The 18,921-nt window shown below is 39.0% G+C and overlaps 1 protein-coding gene across 2 annotated transcripts in view; it reads left to right on the forward strand.

The window, feature by feature from the left end:
- Positions 1 to 10,411: 10,411 nt before the first annotated feature.
- The window catches only part of Dnajc13 (DnaJ heat shock protein family (Hsp40) member C13), a 118,548-nt gene continuing 110,038 nt past the window's right edge, over positions 10,412 to 18,921 (forward strand). For both annotated transcript variants that reach the window (XM_020172670.2, XM_074058908.1), the window contains exon 1: positions 10,412 to 10,576. The gene's annotated coding sequence lies outside the window, so the exon portion shown is untranslated. The remainder of the gene's footprint in view (positions 10,577 to 18,921) is intronic.

Genomic DNA, 18,921 nt, shown 5'->3' on the forward strand with positions numbered 1-18,921 from the left:
ATGGTAAAAATGAACACTTTGCAAAGCCTGCATCCTGCCAATTCAATAGAGTGCATTCAACTATTCTCAGTAAATCCTTCTATGATCTTCACAACTTCTCTGAGAATTCTAATACTCAAAACTGTGGTGACTCTGACAAATGCAATCAAGTTTTGCTGCAAAATCCAATAAGCATCCTCTCATTCAGAGGTTTTTCAAGGCCTAGGGTTCTGTGTGGTTCACTCTGGCCCCTCAACAGGTAGATCTAAAGTTTAGTAGCTCTCTGAGTGCTAGAGACTTGAGTGAAACCCCAGGACACAGTCATGAGTTAATAGTAAATGACCTGTAATGATGGTCATGCGGTCCCAGCTGGTCAGTGGTGAACCAAATAGAGTCAAGCTTTCTTTGGGACATTCAAGCCACCACCCACTCCCATCTTGTTTGTGGCATTGGATCTGCCATCTTCCAGGGAACCTAGTGAAAGATGTTCAAGAGAGTAATCATGATGGGACAAGCAGTAAGGAATGGCTGGCTGCTTTTCTCACTGAAAACCACTCTAATGATATGAAATTGTACAACCAAAATGCCACTGATGTCAGCAGACCCTTAAGAACATATTAACCTTAACCACTCAGTAGTAAGTATTGACTGAGTGGTATACTGCCTCTGCAGGGGGTCTCTTTAACTCTGCCGATGGCTGAGTGCTTTTGGTCAAAGTCCCTTTGAATGAGGTTGGGGGAATAAAAGCGAGACAAAAAGAAAGCTGGATAGAAAGAAAAAAAGAGACAGAGATCAGTTAAATCCTTTTGGAGATAAAACCAGCAATCCTTCTCCATACCTTATATAGGCCATCTCCACTATTAACTGCCTATGTAGTAATACATCCATTTGCGTCCTTAAAGCATTGGGAAATTGTTCCCAATGTTGAGCTAGATTTCTCCCAAACATCATTTATCAAAGGAAATAAGATGAGTTAGGAGGTGAGGGTTGGGCAGGGTGGCACACACCAGTAATCCAAGCTACATAAGAGGTGGAGGTAGGAGGATTGTACTTTGAAGTCAGCCCCTGGCAAAAGCGCAAGACTTTATCTGAAAAATAAACTAACGATAAAGGGGTTAGGGGTATGGTTCAAGTGGTAGAGGTCTTGTAGCAAGTGTGAAGCCATGAGTACACACACACACACACATAAGCATAGATGAGTTAAGAAGTAAAGGTAAGGGAAACTAAGGAAAAGCCAACAGGACCTGGTCTCTTAATCTACCTGATAGACTTGGACTCCTGGTTCACATTAACTGATAATGTACAAATTAACTCAAACAATAAGATACAACCACTTTAAAAAAAAATATGAAAATCTCGTCTTTGGTCCACCACCTTCGCCCCCAGTTCTTAATTTCAGTTGATTTTAGATTATTTTGAATTTTTACTTCCCCCTTGTCATTTATTTGATTTCACTAGAAACAGACTATTTCCTTTCCATTTCTTTTGTTCCTAATTTAGGTTACAGTAGGATGGAACTAAGGAAGGCAGTGAATGTGGACAAGCCCTGTTTTCTATTACTTAAAGTTCTGTACTCTTAGACACTTGGTATTACTGAAAAGTCAATTTATCTCTATTCCATATTTTAATGAAACAATAAAATAGTATTATAAAACTTTATGTTGATAAGAATAAAATACATGTTATAGGCTTTGCATGTTATTCTGAGAAAATATACTAAGAACAAAGCATGAAAGAGATGCATTATTGTTTTCCCTCATTCATAAATCTCTAATGTATTCAGTAAAATGATACCCAGTGGTAACACCTGAATGGTCAAGGAAGGAGCTTGTGCAATACATGAAGCATAACGAGGTAGAACACGGATTTTGAAATCTAAGAATTCTGGTTTGAAAGGTACTACCTCTTTCCAGGTGACACACATCGGGAAAGCTCTCTACCCTCTCTAAAGTCTAGGGTTCCTATACATAAAATGGGACTAGCAGCAGTATCTTTCTGACCATTATGAAAACTCAGTGAGATGATGCATTAAAGTCCTCAGCATAGTATAAAGTAACTACTCAGTTGATGATAGGATCAGGGCTGGGGGTCTGGCTCAAGTGGTACAGGCCCTGCCTAGCAAGCACAAGGCCCTGAGTTCAAACCCCAGTACTGCCAAAAAAAGAAAAAAGGGTGATATAAAAATTGGTTAAAAATTAACCAGAATTTTGGGTTAATTGGAAGTTCTTTTCCTTGACATGTGAGACAGAAATTAATAACTTACTTGGAAGGATAAGGATTTACCTCATTGCACTGTTTCAGAGGTTAAGCACCATGGATCTGTTATCTATTTGAGTGCCTCACTGTATTATTGGCTAGACACTTTTGTAAAACCCGGACTTCTTCATGTTTAGTACCAACTTGGTTGTTCAATGAGATTTACATTCAGAATTAATTTAAAGTCATTTCACTTTAGTATTTGTAAATAATCTTAAATTGCTTAACATATAGAAATATAGGAAATACAGTTTTCTAATAGCTATATATTACTAGGGTCTGAATGCTTATGTCCCCCCCGCCCAAAACTCACCTATTGAAATCCAACCCCTGATGCTACGGTAATAGGAGAGAGGGTCTTTGGGAGTATTAGTCCTTTATAACAGAAGCCTGAGAGAGACCCCTCTTCTCTCATGCTGTGAGGACACGGGGAGGAGATGGTATCCATGAACCAGAACAAGAGCCCTCTCTAGACACCAAGTCTGCTGGTGCATTGATCTTGGAATTCCCAGCTCCACAACTGGGAGATAAATTTTTGAAATTTTTGTGTTGTAAGTTTATGGTATTTTGTTATAGAAGCTCAAGTGATCTGGGAGACTTAAGTCTCATTAACTCTCTGAACCTTGGGGAGTGTCCTCATCTGTACAAATGAAGTTAGCAACAGGAAACAACAGGTTGTAACACAGAGTGTTAGGCACGGCAGACTCAACAAACAGCACGGTCCCCCTTGGAACTCCTCTTTGAGCTCTTGCTGATCTTCAGCTCCCATTTTGAACATAATTATGTATGCTTGCCCATGAATATGTATTCACAGATTAAACAAACAAGCAAACCCTAATTCAGAGCTGAATTTAGTTGTCTAGAAGTCCTCAAACCTACACTCAGGAAATATGTAAAGAAAGCTCAAACCCTGATGTTCCCATGATTATCATTATAACACAGTGATTAGCAAATTATTTTCAACTTTTTCATCTTGGGGGGGTGCTGCTTTGCTGGTGCTCTAAGTACTTGCTGAAACTGCCTAGCATGTAATACAGCTTCCAGAAATGTGCTTCCTGCTTCTGAAGTACAGAGAAAGAGAACACGAGCAATACAGGAAGGGAGGAGACAGCACTTAGGGACAATGAGTGCTTCTTACTTAGTCATCTGTAGAAGTCTCTTTCTGCTCTTCCTTTTTTTGTTTTGGCAGTATGGGGTTTTGAACTCAGGGCCTTTTATTGGGTAGGCAAGCACTCTACCACTTCAGCCATACCCCCAGCCTTTGGATTTTAAAATTTACAAAGTATTAATTTACTTCCTGTTATGAATATAAGGACTTGTCACATATAGGCCATCTCCTCCCTTATCCCATTTTTGAGAGTTTGTTTTATTCTTCTAATATGTACATTTATAATGTTAAGTAACATTAGACCATCAATATTAGGTGGCATAAATTAATTCTACGTATTATTATTGTCATCTCATTGAAAATTGAAGTTCAAAGGTTAAGTACTAAGGGGAAACTGGATTTTGATAACTTTCAAAGGAGAGGAAGATAAAAGATATACTTTGTCTCCAAGTGAAATACATTGTCATGAAATAGTTATAAATCAGAAAAAAGGGATATCTTATTTGCTGTAACTAAACCTATGTTTCTTTCTAGTATAGTATATTGTTTTCAACCTTCAAAGGTTATCTACCTTTGATCTAGAACTGTAACAGTTTTTGAAATTGGGTAGCTGCAAAGACGAGGACAGTGTATGTGGACTATTTTTATGTTAGTAAGTTTTTTTCAAATTGTATTTACTAGAAGGAGCCTTTTGGGAGTTTATATTGATTTACTATTCATTTAGTTTTCTGAAAAATCTACAGTATGGATTTGGAACCAATAACTATAAGCTAACTAGCTGAGCTTGAACAACTACTTCCTTTACACGTTTTATTTTCCTTTATGCTACATAGGTCACTGTCATCTTACTGCTGCTCACAAGGACAAAAAAGATGGTCAGATGTTTCTTGGCAAAAGAAAACAGCAGTCACATCATCTTTTTCTTTAATGTGGGATTGGAGTTTGAACTCAATGCTTCACACTTGCAAAGCAGGCACTGTACTGCTTGAATCATACCACCAGTCCATGTTTGGAGATGGGGTCTCTCCACCTATTTCCCTGGGCTGGCCTTGAACTGGGATTTTCCTGATTTCAGCCTCCCAAGTAGCTAAGACTACAGGCATGAGTCATTGGTGTCCGGCTATATCATCTTTATATGTTCAAAGCCAGCAACACATTGTATGATGAAGTTTTATGTTCTCAGAGTATTGTAACATGAATAAATTATTACCCAAGACCAACTGATAGGCAGCCTTTCCTTCTAGTTACAATGAGCTTTAACAAAACAATCGGGGAGTAAAAGCTTCTGTTGAACCTCATTATCTTGATTTAGGTGTGAATGAACCATTGACATCCTTCCTGTCAATGTGAGAGGTGAAATCAAATTGTGGTAAGTGAAACTACACGCACCTAGTCTTTTATGTATTGTCACATTCACTGTGGTTTTTGTTCTCTGATAAATTAAAAAGAATAACACTTTTCGGCATCAACTGTTTTATAATTTTCTTTTTTTTTAACAATGTTCATAAAAGTATTTAGATATAGTTGACAAGAACAAATACTTGGTAGGAGTTGGGAGGACATAAGGAAAGGGTGTAGGAGGGAGAATATGGTAGAAATATTATGTACTCATGTATGAAAATGGAAAAATGAGACCCGTTGAAACCATTCCAAGAAAGAAGAATGATGGAGGGGGTGAATTTAGCTAAGATGTATTGTAAGCACTTTTGTAAATGTCACAATGTATCCCAGTACACTAATAATAAAAAATTTAAAAAAGAAAAGCACTCGAACTTCCCCAATTTTGCTAATAACACAGTCTATCTGTTTATCATATCATAGTTACCAATCTGATTATAAGAACCACAGCAAATTTGTCTTTTTTAAAGAGAAGTCAAGCACAAAGATTATATAACCAAGCTGGAGGCTCTGATATAAGCAATGGGGAGGGAACTAAATTACTGAGTTCTCAGTGATTATGTGCTCTCTGTAAGTTATTTCACTTAACTTGTGCAAATATCTCAGGGCAAGAATCAATAGCCCAAGTTTACAAACAAGGGAACTAAGGTCAAAGAGGATAGGGGCTTGCCTGTGGTATTTTCACCACATTATATTTTCATTAAATGCTGATGACAAAAAATGCCTGAGTATAATAATTTCATAGTAGAGCACAAGTCTTGCTTACTTTGAAATCCTTTATGGAAAAAATACACAAAGGCTCCAGAGTTTTCTCAGATGCATTAATATTGGAAGTAAGAACATTTTAATTTAAAAATCTCAACAATGTATATATTACAAAGGAACTCTTGGGGTTCATTTTAATAAGAGAAAGGAATACAAGCCTTTGCCTCAGCCAATTAAAATCTTACTAATAGCTTAAAAATTGTTAGGCCACAGAAAAACTCCTGAGGAGAAACAAAAAATGACCAGATAAAGACTAAAAGATGATCCTGTAGGTGCCTCAAGTTCATCAACCAAGCTGAAGTGATTTCCTACCCTCCCTGTGTCTCTGCACAAAACTCTCTGACAAAAGAGCTGAAAGAAGTATAATGGGAGGTACATACAGAATTTAATGCTTTCTAACAGTTACTTTTTAAAAAGAAACAAGTGAAATTAATTTTAATAATGTATTTTATTCAACCAAGAATACATCCCTGATATTATTATTTCAATATGGAACAAATATTCCTTGCTGGTCCCAACTTTGACCAGGCTCTTACAACTTCTTCTGGGCCCATCTGTGTACTTTCTTGTAAAATCCAATTTTAGCAAAAAAAATGAAGTTAAGTCAGTATCTGATCATCTTTGTTGTAAGAAAAACCATCTTCTCTATCAAAGTATATGTCACCCTCTTAGATTACTTAAAATTATTCAGGTCGCCATCTTAGGTGACTTGCATTGTTTAAAGGGTTCCCGTTTCTTTTTCTGGATTCTTGTATAGCCCCATTGCCTGCAAAAATTGCCTGCCAAGGTATGTGCCCTAACCAATCCCCCAAGCCTTTTAGCCAATCGAGATAGATTGTGAACCTTTGACCTGGACAAATCCCAGGTGAGGGGCAGGTATAAGAAGAAGCCACTGTCGGCCATTGTGTGTTCACATAGCTGCTCAACTGGAGTGAATACATGCTTACACCCTTTTCATCGAAGGAAATTGCCTTGTCAAGATTTTCTCTGTCTCTCGTGTGTCTGTTTTCAACACCAGAGAGTCTTTAATTCCAACACTGTTATCTGAACAGGTTCCTTATCCTCTACCTTCTCCTAGGTGATATATGATCACCCTGGCTTGCTTTAAGCAAGACTCCTTGTTAGGGGGGTTTAGGCAGAATCTCCCTTAGCCCTGATGTTTCCTCTTAGTAATTTTTCCATCCACTGATCCCTACAGTTATAAATCCTTGGGTTATAAATTCTCACTTGCCCATACAGTATTTTGGAGTTTTCGCTACAAAAACCTATTGCAATGGTCCTGAATGAAGTCTTGCTACAGTAACAAGTACAGGTTAAGTATCCTTTACCTGAAATGTTTTGACCAGGAGTATTTTGGATTTTGGCTTAGATTTTGCATATTTTATGATTTGGAAAAATCTGTATAGATAATATCAGTTCAGCATTCCTAATCCAAAATCCAAAATCTGCAATAAATCTGATATAAATTTCAGATTTTGGAGCATTTTGGATTTCAGGTTTGGGGATCAGAAATACTCAATTTGTTTCATTGCATTGTTTGTTGTTTAACTCATGTGTTAATCAGACTTTTTGTTGCTATGACAAATTCTTGGGAGAAACAGTTTAAAGGAGGATAGATTTATTTCGGCTCACAATTTCAGAGGTTTCAGTCCAAGGTCTACTGGATCCATTGCTTTGAGCCTGAGGCAAGGCAGAACAACAAGGCGGAAGTGCATGGCAGAGAAAATTTGCTCGCCTCATAGCAACCAGGAATCAGAGAGAGTAACAGGAAGGAGCCAGGACCAAGATATTCTCTTCAAATGCACACCTGCAGGAGCCCACTTCCTCCAACTAGGCCCCACCTTCCACAGTTCTATTACTTCCCAAGAGTTTATTGTAATTTTGAATCTATCAATGGATTAAACCATTGATTAGGTCAGAGTGTTCATGATCTAATTGTCTCTGGAAAAGTCCTCAGAGATATGCCCAGAGGTGTGCTTTATTTATCTCCTAGGTGTTGTCTCAATCCAATCAAGTTGCCAATCAAGATTAATTATCACAACATATAACCAAGTTTGTTAATGCAGTATTTTATATTTTTCATATTAATTTCAATTGTTCGGTATACACATAGGACTACTGGTTCCTGTATTAAAAGCATTTCAAATATTGTTGAGTGAGATAGAGGTCTTAAGAGATTTTATTTTTTGATAGTACTAAGGTTTGAACTCAGGGCCTTGTGCTTGAGGCAGGGGTGCTGCCACTTGAGCCTTGCCCCCAGACCCTTTAGGGATTTATTTTGAATTTGGATATTAATACAGTTAGGAAAGCCATTTTAGCAGCCAAAGGGAGTTCAATAAGCAGATGTTTGTCTTGTGGAGTTTCTAAAAATCTTGGACCTCCTCTGTCTTGAATGCTAAGTTAGACACTGTTAAAGTTATTTTCGTGTAAAAGCTGTGAAATATGAATTTTTAAAAGTGATGAAATATGGTATGTGTATACCATATAATTTGGATTGTAAATTTGATATGTCTTCACTATTAAAGTGTCAGAAATACTATTTGCAAACTTGAAGGTTTTCTTTGAATTTGTCATTTTGAAAAAGAGCAGGAGGTGGGGACAGACTAACAGAAGACTAGAGAAAGTTGAGCCAAGTCCTCCTACTCTCCCTGACTCTTGTGTATGGTTCTAGTGACTTAAAGAAATATTGACAAACTTGTGCAAATCCAGTTAAGAGGAACAAGGGGAGTTGTAAAAAGGACTGAATAGATCTTGTGAACAATAGATGAATGCACTAAGAATTCTCTATCTTCTTATTCCTCTGTGTAGTTAGAGGAACAAGTAGAAGAGAAGGATGGGATAGGATGGATAGCGCTATTGGTATATACTCAAAGGGTTGCCACATAAAAGGGGGGAAAAAAAGCAAGAAACACCCAAAACTACTTAGAGGAGAGGGCAAGTTGGATGAATACAAGGAAATTAATTTCTAAAAATGCAATGAAAAAAGATGTCTTGGGCAGCAGGGAATTTTCCATTACAGGGGATGGGGCAGTTCATGTTTCCTAAGGCTCCCCCTACTTTGAGAATGGATCTTTATTGGTTCCAAACATGGAACAGAGAGGAAATGTGTGGAGATTTAGTAGTTTACTGGTCTTGATATTACAAGTCCTGAGACTAAATCTTGGCTCAACCTTTAGGAGGAAGGTCACCTTGAGCAAGTCTCTTAGACACTCTGGGTCTGCTTTCTCTGCAAAATAGAAACAATACAGCCCACATATACTTCTGGCATTACTGGAAGGTTTATAAAAAGCTACAGAAACACAAGCTTCTGTTTCCATGGGATAAGCCCCAAAGGCCCCTTGACTCAGACCTTCTGTTTCTTTTTTCTTCTCCCTTCCTACTCTATTTCAAGTCCTGTCTTCCCACACCCAGCTATTCTTGGTACCTCCCCTCATCAGGCACCTTATCTTACTCAGCAATACAGGAAAGTCTACTCTAAGTAGAAATGAAGTCTTTTTCTGCCCTAAGGTAGAGCAATGCATCAACAGAATTGAGAAACAAAGTCTGTAAGGCTTTTTTTTACATCATGCAACTCCAATCTATAAAACGAGTCAACCACTAAAACCCAAGAAATCATGATTTCAGGATTGCCATAGAGAAAGAATACTAAACTCCTCATTGGAGATCTTTAACCCTCATAAAATAATGTAGCCATAAAAGCCAGCCTACACTGTCTTTTAAAAGTTTCGTAGATTTTTTTTTTTTTGACAGTGTCTTGCTAAGTAGTCCAGGCTGGCCTGGAACTTGCTTTGTAGATCAGTCTGGTTTGAATTCTCCAGCCTCCTGCCTCAGTACTGGGATTACAGACCGGCACTACCATGCCCACCTTATATCACTAATTTTTAACTGTGGTCTTGACAGCTCAAGTCTGGGAGAGAACGTTGACCTTCCTTCATTAAACCACTGCCCACAGAGAACATGTAATTTCCAACAGAACCCTTGATTAATTACAATAACTAATATTTTTGCTTTGAGGCCACTCCTCCAGCTTTCATATAGTTTTAGAGAGCAGACATCAAAAGCACAGGTTCTGGAGCCAAGTTACCTGATTTTAGACTGTTCAATTTCTAAGAGTTGAGGATTAAGTAGTCTACTCCTAGACACGTGATCAGCGGACAATCAATGGGAGCTATGAGTATTACCTGCCCAGCATTCCCACCAGCAAAGGCCACTGGCATCTCTGAGGCTTTAATCTTCATCACCTTGCAGGCCACCCCAAATTTAAACACTGCTCAGATGTGGTTCTGGGTGTTTCTATATCAATTAAGACTGCTGGCTCCCAATCCAGCCAAACGGGGAAGTAGGCACACGCTTCCTTCTGCCTCTGCACCAAAGTACGTAAACTCAACTATTAGGCTGGAAAAAAGGCCTCAAACCAAGATCGCAGGGCACTAAAAGAACAAATCCCAGGTTACAGGAGCTACTGCCCGCCGGACACAAGCCGAGGGGCGTGACTCTAGGAGAACATGCCGAGAGGCGTGGCCTTCCTGCGCGCGTTCGGGGGCGTGACCATCGCGCGCGCGTTCGGGGCGTGGCCTCAGCTCGCGCCGAGGGGCGGGGCTCCTCACGGGCTGCGTGGATTCCCGATCCCACGGCCGGCCTCGTCACTCTGCGCATGTGCATGTGCTGGGAGGCGGGACAAAGGGCCGGCGAAATGCAGTATTTCCCGGAAGGGAGCGAATGGGACAACGGGAAGGGCGGGGGTAAAGGCGGAAGTGCTGAAGTCAGCTGACTGGTCTCGTGACAGCCTGGGCGGCGGCGACGCAAGCGCATTGGGGCGCGGCGCTCTAAGTCTGGATGAAGATGGCGGCCTCCAGAGTGAGCCTCTGAGAGGTTGAGGGAGGAGGCGGAGGGGGGCGGGGAGGCAGCGTCGCGGCGGCATCAGAAACCCGCGGTAGCGGAGCTACAGGGCCGGGGCGAGGGAAAGGGGAAGTGGTGAGGGCAGAAGGCCGGAGGGTGCCTCATCCCACTCTGGACGCGGAGCGGCGGCGGGAGGAGCTCGGGCTGGAGTCTGTCCAGCCTCCCGCGAAGGTAAAGCCCACTCCGGGCACTAGACTCTGGGGTTCTGCCTTACCCCACGCCTCGGGACCTGGGGGAGCCCAGCGCAGGGAAAAGGAGGGGTGGTGCTCTGGCCGCAGCTAAGGAATCTGCTAAGGAAGGCAGATTGACCTCACCGCGCCCCCCGGCTGCCGGGTCTGGTTCCTTCCGTCGGACCCGGACCATTCCCTCCCCTCCTGGCCGAGTAACATCTGCCCAGGGCACTGCCCTCTTCATCCCCGCGGCTCTTGTCTTGGGTTCAGCCCATCCTTGTCCCCCTCTCTCTCAGCACATCCTTCCCCACACACCCCCGTGTCCCCAGGGGCTCCGCCCTCGGGATTCCCTTCCTCCTGGATGCCGCAGCTCCTGTTTCCTGTGGTCAGCGTTCCTCCTTCCCCCGCGCCGGGCTTAGACTTCGACTTTTCTTTGCTTAGCTTTGCTTCGTTTTGCTAGGAAACGAGCAGCTGGCGCCGTCTCTTCTCCAGCCAGTCCCTCGCTTCTCCAAAATCGAGTTTCTCCCCAGGGCTTCTCCTTTCTGCGAAGGTTGCAGTGGCCTTCCATGGCTTTAATGACTTCAGCTCTGAGTGCGGCCTGCGGAGTAGGTGAAGTAGGACTGATGTCTTAACCGGCTCTCAAACGTGTGTGTTTGAGACTTACAACACTTAAGAAGAGTGCCTCCTTTTAAACTGCCCTTTTGTTGTAGGGTGTTGAGTGGACCGCTCTTTTTTTTTTTTTTTAAGATGGTTTTCTTTATCAGTTGCTGGCAGGAAGCGGAGGGTGAAGATTTCTCCACAATATAGCGGTTGGTGGTCTCCTAAGGAATGATTTCTTGCTTTTCCCTCATCTTGCTTCCTCAAGGAAAGCCTTTACCTGGTGCTTTTGCCCCCTCCACGAAGGACTTTACACTCTAGAATTGCTTCGAGCCCTTTCGAGTAAAATGTCTTGGAAAAGAGACAAAAATTCGAGGGTATTTCTTCAGGGCCTCCTCCCAGTGGTATTTTTTTTTTTTACAGTGTTTTCTCTCTCACTTTATAAACTTGATAGGTTTCTAGGCTTGAAAGGACTGTCCACAGGGTTTGAGGAAATTGCTCACAGTGGTCAGGTTTTACAGTAATCTATGAGAATGCAAAACAGGACTTGATTTTTTTTTTTTAATAAAAAAAGGAAATTCATAGAAATTACTTGTTAGAAGTTCAGTCTCCTGAAAAAATTAGCTTTAACAGTTCTTTGGGTTCTGGGAAGTTCTTCGTTGTTTGACTTAATTTAGCTTACAACATAAAATCTTGTTAATTTTTAAAATATAATGTGATACAACAGTGTTTAAGCTGTTGTATCTCAGACGTGGCTTGGGTTATTTAATATGGTGAAAACGTTGCATTTGTACACGTTTGAAAACAGGAAGTAGATACAACACATTAAGGGAGGAAAAGAGCGTTATTAAGAAATAGGAATGTGAAGAACCTTAAAGCTAGATTTCAATTCATGGAAAATACCAGTGTTTCTATTTCACTGAGAGGCCATGGATATTCCTCTTTTTCTAAAGCGGTGATAATAAAAAGCCAACACATGAACATCATATAGTGTTAACAAGCGTAGTTACAAAGAAAACGAAGTATTTAAGCTGAAGAGTAAATTAATAAAATATGTGAATATCATCAGTTAAAAAAACCTATTAGGGAATCCCGGAAAGCTGGAATTGTTTAAAAGAATTTAATTTTTTTCACATATGAACAGAAACTGGTTGCCCAGGTAGACTGCAATAATATACCAGCTTTATTAAATTTGTAAAAAGGTGGGGTCTGGTTCTTAATAGGTACTAAATTGGAGTTGAAATGAAAAGGGTATGTTTTAACTAATTGGCTCCCTTCCTCAACCAGTTGTATTTGCACAGGAGAATTTGAGGCTTCTGTTGCACATACTGTTCCCCTGCTTCTCTGATTGAGGTACTAAAATTTTGCAAATGTGGTACTTTTTAAATTTAGTAAAGTAGAAAAAAGGCTGTGCAGGTAAATTGCAGCCCAATTTTGGTTGTTACTAATAAATTTTGGCCTAAATGTTCATTGTTATGTTAGGTGCTGGTTAAAGGGCATTTGTTTTGAGCTATCTTTTTGACTTACTGTTTCTCAACTTTATCATATCCAGTAAGGGCTTCTTTTCTTATACCAAATAATTATAACACCTCCTTTACTATCCTGAAATAATTCATACATAATATAACCATCTTTTTTCTTTGGCTGTGGGACAAAAAGAAGTTTTGCTTTGCTTTAACAAAATCATGAATTTAGAATTCATGACTTTTTTGAGACCGTTTAAAAAACTAAGGCCAGAGAGCAAACCACTAGCTCAAAGTTTAAGACAGTACTTGCAGAGAGAGAGTGAGTGTAGATGGGAATGTAAATTTACCTTCAGCAGACGCTGTTGGACACTGGTAAAAAGAGTTGAGGTAGAACAGCTGTCAAACTAATGAAGGCTGAGTGCATCATCTTGCAAGCTCTTTATCCACAAGCTTAATAGGTATAATATTAGAAAATGTTGGAAAAGCCCTGGGGAGTATCTGCTCTGTATGTATACCCAGTGGATGGGAACAGCAATAGAGCTTTTGAAAGGGTCAAGAAATCTCTCAGATTCTTCCCTTCTGTCTCCTTGTAAAATAAAAGCTTCAGTCTGCTGAGAGGTAAGGGGGCATCCTTCTGGACCTGTTGGTGAACATTCACTGTACTGGGGGTGGGGAGAAAAAGGCAAGAATGTTAATGTCTGGGGGAAGGGCACCTAACCTCATCTTGTGGTCAGGGGAGGGCCAGGAGAATGGAGAATGCCATACCTCTGAGATCTAGGGACATGTGTGACTTAGACTGAACCTTAATTTAAGAAAAACAAAACAAAAACAAAAACAATTGACTGCATCTCCCATCCCGTTACCATACTAAGAAGCTTTGAATAAGTATCCACAACCATAGAATAGTCTAGGGAAAGACACAGGATTATGCAAAGAGGCACAGTACAAAAATCAGGCAGACATTGCTCTAGTTAAACCATCCTTACCGTATATAAAAGCTATTCTACAGAAAAATGAAGTCTGATGTACCAAGAATAACCATAGCAACATGATAAACTCATCCTAGCTCCAAACTAGTTTAACATAATCTGTGCAACTGAAAGCCTTACAAAGAAAAGGTGTAGTCATTTCTAGTCATAAACATTACTTGCCTCAGTCTCTACTGTGCTACACAACACATCCAGCCTTTAGTGAAAAACTAGAGGCATATGAAAATATTAAAAAAGAAACTTCCTAGAGAAGGAGCAGTTTCAAAAGCGTCCTCAGATTGAGGTAGATTCTATTATCCAACAGGGAAATTTAAAATGACTGTGTGTTATGGACAAAATGAAGGATAAGATGGATGATTTCAACCAACAGATCAGAGGCTAAGAATCAAAAGGAAATGCTGGAAATGAAAAACACCAGGGATGTAGAATGCCTTTGAGGTCATCAGAAGATTTGTCACAGCTGAGGAAAAATCAGTGCATTTGTAGATATGTCAAGAGTAATTACCCAACTGCATCACAAAAACAAAAACATTGAAGAGCTTGGAAATAGCAACCATTTTAACATATGCATAATTGGAATCCCAGAAGAGAGGGCAGAAGAAATAGTTCAGTAAATGGTAGTTTTCCAAAATTAATGGCAGATATCAAATCATAGATACAAGAAGCTTAGCATCAAGCAGGATAAATATTCTGCCTGTTCCTCCCCACCCCCCCCAGAAAAAAACCTTACGTAAAACACATCTAGACATATATTCAAACTTAAGTAAAAAAAGGGTGAAACCAAAATAATCTTGAAGGTAATCAAGAAGGAAAGAAAAACACTACTTACAGAGGTACAAAAAGTTACAGCAGAGACTTCAAGAAGACAGTTAACTTTTAAAATACTGAAAGGGGCTGGGTGTGGTGGGATGTGTCTGTAATCCCAGCTACCCAGGAGGTAGAAATCAGAGGGTGGACGTTTGAGGCCAGTTTGGACAAGAGTGGTGGCACATGACCTCAGTCCTACCTGCATGGGAGGCATAGGTAGAAGGATTGTGGTCTAAGATTGGCCTGGGGCCAAAAGACCAAGACCCTATCTAAAAAATAACTGGAGCAAGAAGGGCTGGGGGTGCTGCTCAAGTGGTAAGAGCACCACCTAGCAAATGTGAAGCCTTGTGTTCAAACCCCAGCACCACTGAAATAAATAAATACATAAATAAAATACTAAAAGACAGAACTTCAGACCCAGTACTTAGGAGGCTAAGAAGGGAGGGTCATGAGTTTGAGGCCAGCCTGGGGTACATACTGATTTCTAGGCCAGCATCAGTTACATATCAATAACCCAATAACAAAAAAATGAAAAAAATGATACGAAGATGTACTGAAACAAAAGCTGAAAGGACTTGCCAGTAAATCTGTTCTATAAGGAATATTAAATTGTTCACTCAGATAGATGAAACTTGGACCTACAGAAATAAGAGTACTGAAAATGTAAAATAAAAATTTTCTTATTTTTATCTTATTTTTAATTGTTCTAGAAGATGTTACAAAGGAAACATAGGAGTATGTTGTATTTGTATCATGTAAAATCAGAAATAAGATAATACAAAGGATAGGAGGGTATTGAATATATTCTTTATAAGATAAATATTACACATAAGACAATATATTTGAAGGTAGAATGGTTAAATAAAGATGTATATTGTGACCATAGGGCAGCAACTAAAAAAAAAAAGATAAGTCAGAGAAGCTAGAGCTACTAAAAATGCTCATTTAGCTAGGCACTGGTGGCTCATGTCTATAATCCTAGCTACTTAAGAAGCAGACATCATGAGAATTGCAGTTCAAAGCCAGCCTGGGCAAATAGTTTGAGAGACACTATCTCGAAAATTTCCAACACAAAAATAGGGCTGGTGGAGTGACTCAAGTGGTAGAGCACCTGCCTAGTAAGCCTGAGTCCTTGAGTTCAAATGCCTTCACCCCACCCCTTGCTCATTTAACATGAGAGGAAAGGACACAATGAGAAACAATAGATGGAACAAATAGAAACAACTAGTAAATTCCAGTTCACTGCATCAATAATCACTTTAAATGTGACCATACTAGTTCAAAGAAAATGTCATTTTGACTAAAAAAGCAAGATATGGCTATATATTGCCTGCAAAAAGCAGGATGTTGGATGGAGAAAGACACCATGAAACACTAATCAAATGGTAGCTGTATTAATGATATTCATAGACAAAAGCAATCTTTAAATTGTATTATGTAGTGACAAGTGATTCTCTAAGAAGACAGACCTAAGTAAAAAGCAAAACTAGAATTTCCAGAAAACAGGAGAAAATCTGTTTGAACTTTGGTCTTTAGATATGACACCAAAAATACTAATGAAAAGAAATAATGGATTGATTCAGTTATTAAAATAAATGGTATAAACACTATACATTTAAAATACCATGCCATTCTACCTGTATATAAAGTTGAGAAGAAGGGGATTTATATTAAAATACACTCAGTTCTATAACAAGATGCAGTCCTAAGAATCACTGCTATGCAAAATTGAGCAATTAAAAACAGTAAAACTTATAGGAGAAATAAATTAGGACCATAAAATTCAAAAACTTCATAGTGACACATTAAAAAAGAAGCTTACAACTGTTTTGCACACATTGAGAGGTTAAATGCTATGATAATTATGGTATTTTGTCTTGAAAAAATTTGCTTGTGGAAGCCAGCAGTGGAAGGAGTATGTTGAGTTACTAGAAGAAGTAAAGGTCTTTGGAAAGTTGTAACAATGTAGATGTGAATATGTAGTTCATTGGTTTCTTTAGGTGTGTGCATGCATGTTTTGTGAATTGCTGAATTCCTCAGAGGGTCAGTTTAGCTAGGTGTAGTTTTCTGCATTTACCTAGTGATTCCTACTGATTTATGAAATCACAAATAAGCAAATGTGAAGTTACATCATGCTGAAATACTTACATGTGTAAAGTCATAGATTGAAGACCCTTTCATTCATGGGACTGTTTGTACATTGAGGAGCATCTAGCCCCATCCACTAAATGCTGGTAGAGCTCTCAGTCATAGTGCCTCTAGTGGGGGCATCCCACCCCAACCATTACTTCAGTTCAAAATATTAATCAATGGTTTTCAACATATCTTAGTGCTGAAGCAGTGTTCACATGCTCAGCACATGGCCATGATTAGTACCTCTTGTTACATGGACTGATTTGTAGTCTTGGGAACTCCTTTGAGAGTCACTGATTCAGAGAATACTCTTTGAACAAATACCGTAGGCCAATATGGTTGTGAGCTTCTTGGCTGACTTATGATACATTACCTGTGAAAATGTGCATTTACCTGGTTCAGGTAATAAAGATAAGCAGATAACTTGTGAGTAGTTCTTTCAGATCCTTTTTATCCAATAACTCACATTTATTTTATTTGTACCTTTATGAATTACTTATAAAGTGATTTCTAACGGTTAAAAAGCTGTGGGATTTTATAATTGAGACTCTTATGTTGTCCTTAGTAGACCACACTGCCTGTTCACATGTTTAGTACCTGACCAGTGTTAACATCTCTTCGCATTTGATCAGTGTTTGATCTTTTGATTAACAGATAAATAGAAAACAACCCCCCTACAGCAATCTATAATAATTGTTTTAGTACTCTGATGTTGTTAATTATAGCAGCCAGAACCTACTTAATGTTAAGGATTACTAAAGTTATGAATGTAGGAGACATTCTCTAATGGTTTTTAAATTCTACACTAATTATACTTAAAGTTAAGCTCTTTCGCAGGGATTTCTTTTATTAAGTCATTTGGTGCTATAGAATATTTCTCCTCAAACTTTTAGTCAAGATACTGAATGTATTCCCCCCAAAACTTCTAACTGCTTGGTATACTTTGAAAGTGAAAATTTCCTTTTTTTTAAAGGTGATTTGGAAGTATTATGTAAGGTGGCCTAATAGGGATATTTCAGAAACAAACTAGAAACCAATGATATGCTATTTAATATTGGGTGAAAGGGAAACTCCTTTCTTTTAATAGTACAAAGGCACGTGTATCTAGATGTTAGGATGCTTGATGTAAAAGTTTGTTCAAATTGTATTTGCTGCAGGCTAAAGTTCAGTCCCATGTAATGCATTAACTGGTTACAGGGAAAACACATTAAAACATGGCTGCTGGCAATCTCTTGCCATAGGGCCTGTTTACCTCGTAGAGCTAGATTATTCACAGCCTGCTTTTGAGGTAAAGAAGAGCTTTTTGAACTGGTGCACGCAACTTGGAAAAGCCAAATTATACTTCAGGGATAAAATGAAAGAGAAATTAGGTCTAGAAAGTTTTAAGACTGTAGAAACTTAAAATTTGTGAATCACCAGCAACAATATAAAAAAGTTGAATACATGTCTGAAAAAAACCTTTCTATTTCAAGACACTTCTAAGTTTTGGAAAGGAAGGAGTCAATGCATTTTTCAGAAAAAATGTTAACTTTTAAATAATAAATTTTAAAATAATACATAAAAGTATTTTGTCAGAAGCTAGAGGTGTTCCCTCAAAATCAGCATAAATATGATTAAAAGAGAGGCGATAGATATCTTTTTCAGTATTGGTTTATACTGCTGACCAGGAAAGACCGACAAAATTCACTGCTGTGGTGTGTATGCATACCCCTCCTTCCCACTGAGATAACGCTGAATGTGCTTTTTCAGATATAGGGTTGCTTTCTCATTTCTTTTGCCTTTTTATTTCATGACTGTATTCCCACTTTCTAGTTGAAAAGGAGTAACGTTTTAAAAAAGAATGGAGGAGATTTTGGATTATTTTGTCTTCTCTATGGTGGTAGAAGTATTTGAAGGTTCATTTTGATCATGCAGACAATACAAAGGCTTCAGTGTTATAACTTCTGGGCAATTATTTGGAGATAATGATTGTCAGGCTGAAAGTTGCTATTATCACTGGCTTTCTTATTCTCTAACAATTTTCTCTGGAGGAATCCAGCTCTTCAAGTGAGAGAGGCTAAGATGGGATTTATTAAAACTTTAATTTGTGATCAGTTTATGGCTGTTATAAGATCGTTTTAGATATTGTACACATTACACATACTAATTTGTTCATTTAGAAGGAAATAGTTTACCTGTATTTGCATCATATATTAAAATGAAGGGCTGGCAGAGAAGCTTGATAGTAGAATGCTTGCCTATAAGTGCGAGGCCCTGAGTTCAAGCCCTAGTACTGCAAAACAAACAAAAACAAAATTAAACTAAAGTTAAAAGTTAAAAATGCACACCTGTAGTGCCAGTTACTCAGGAGGCCA

Source organism: Castor canadensis, chromosome 17, assembly GCF_047511655.1.
Source record: "Castor canadensis chromosome 17, mCasCan1.hap1v2, whole genome shotgun sequence".
In the NCBI taxonomy this organism is placed as follows: Eukaryota; Metazoa; Chordata; class Mammalia; order Rodentia; family Castoridae; genus Castor; species Castor canadensis.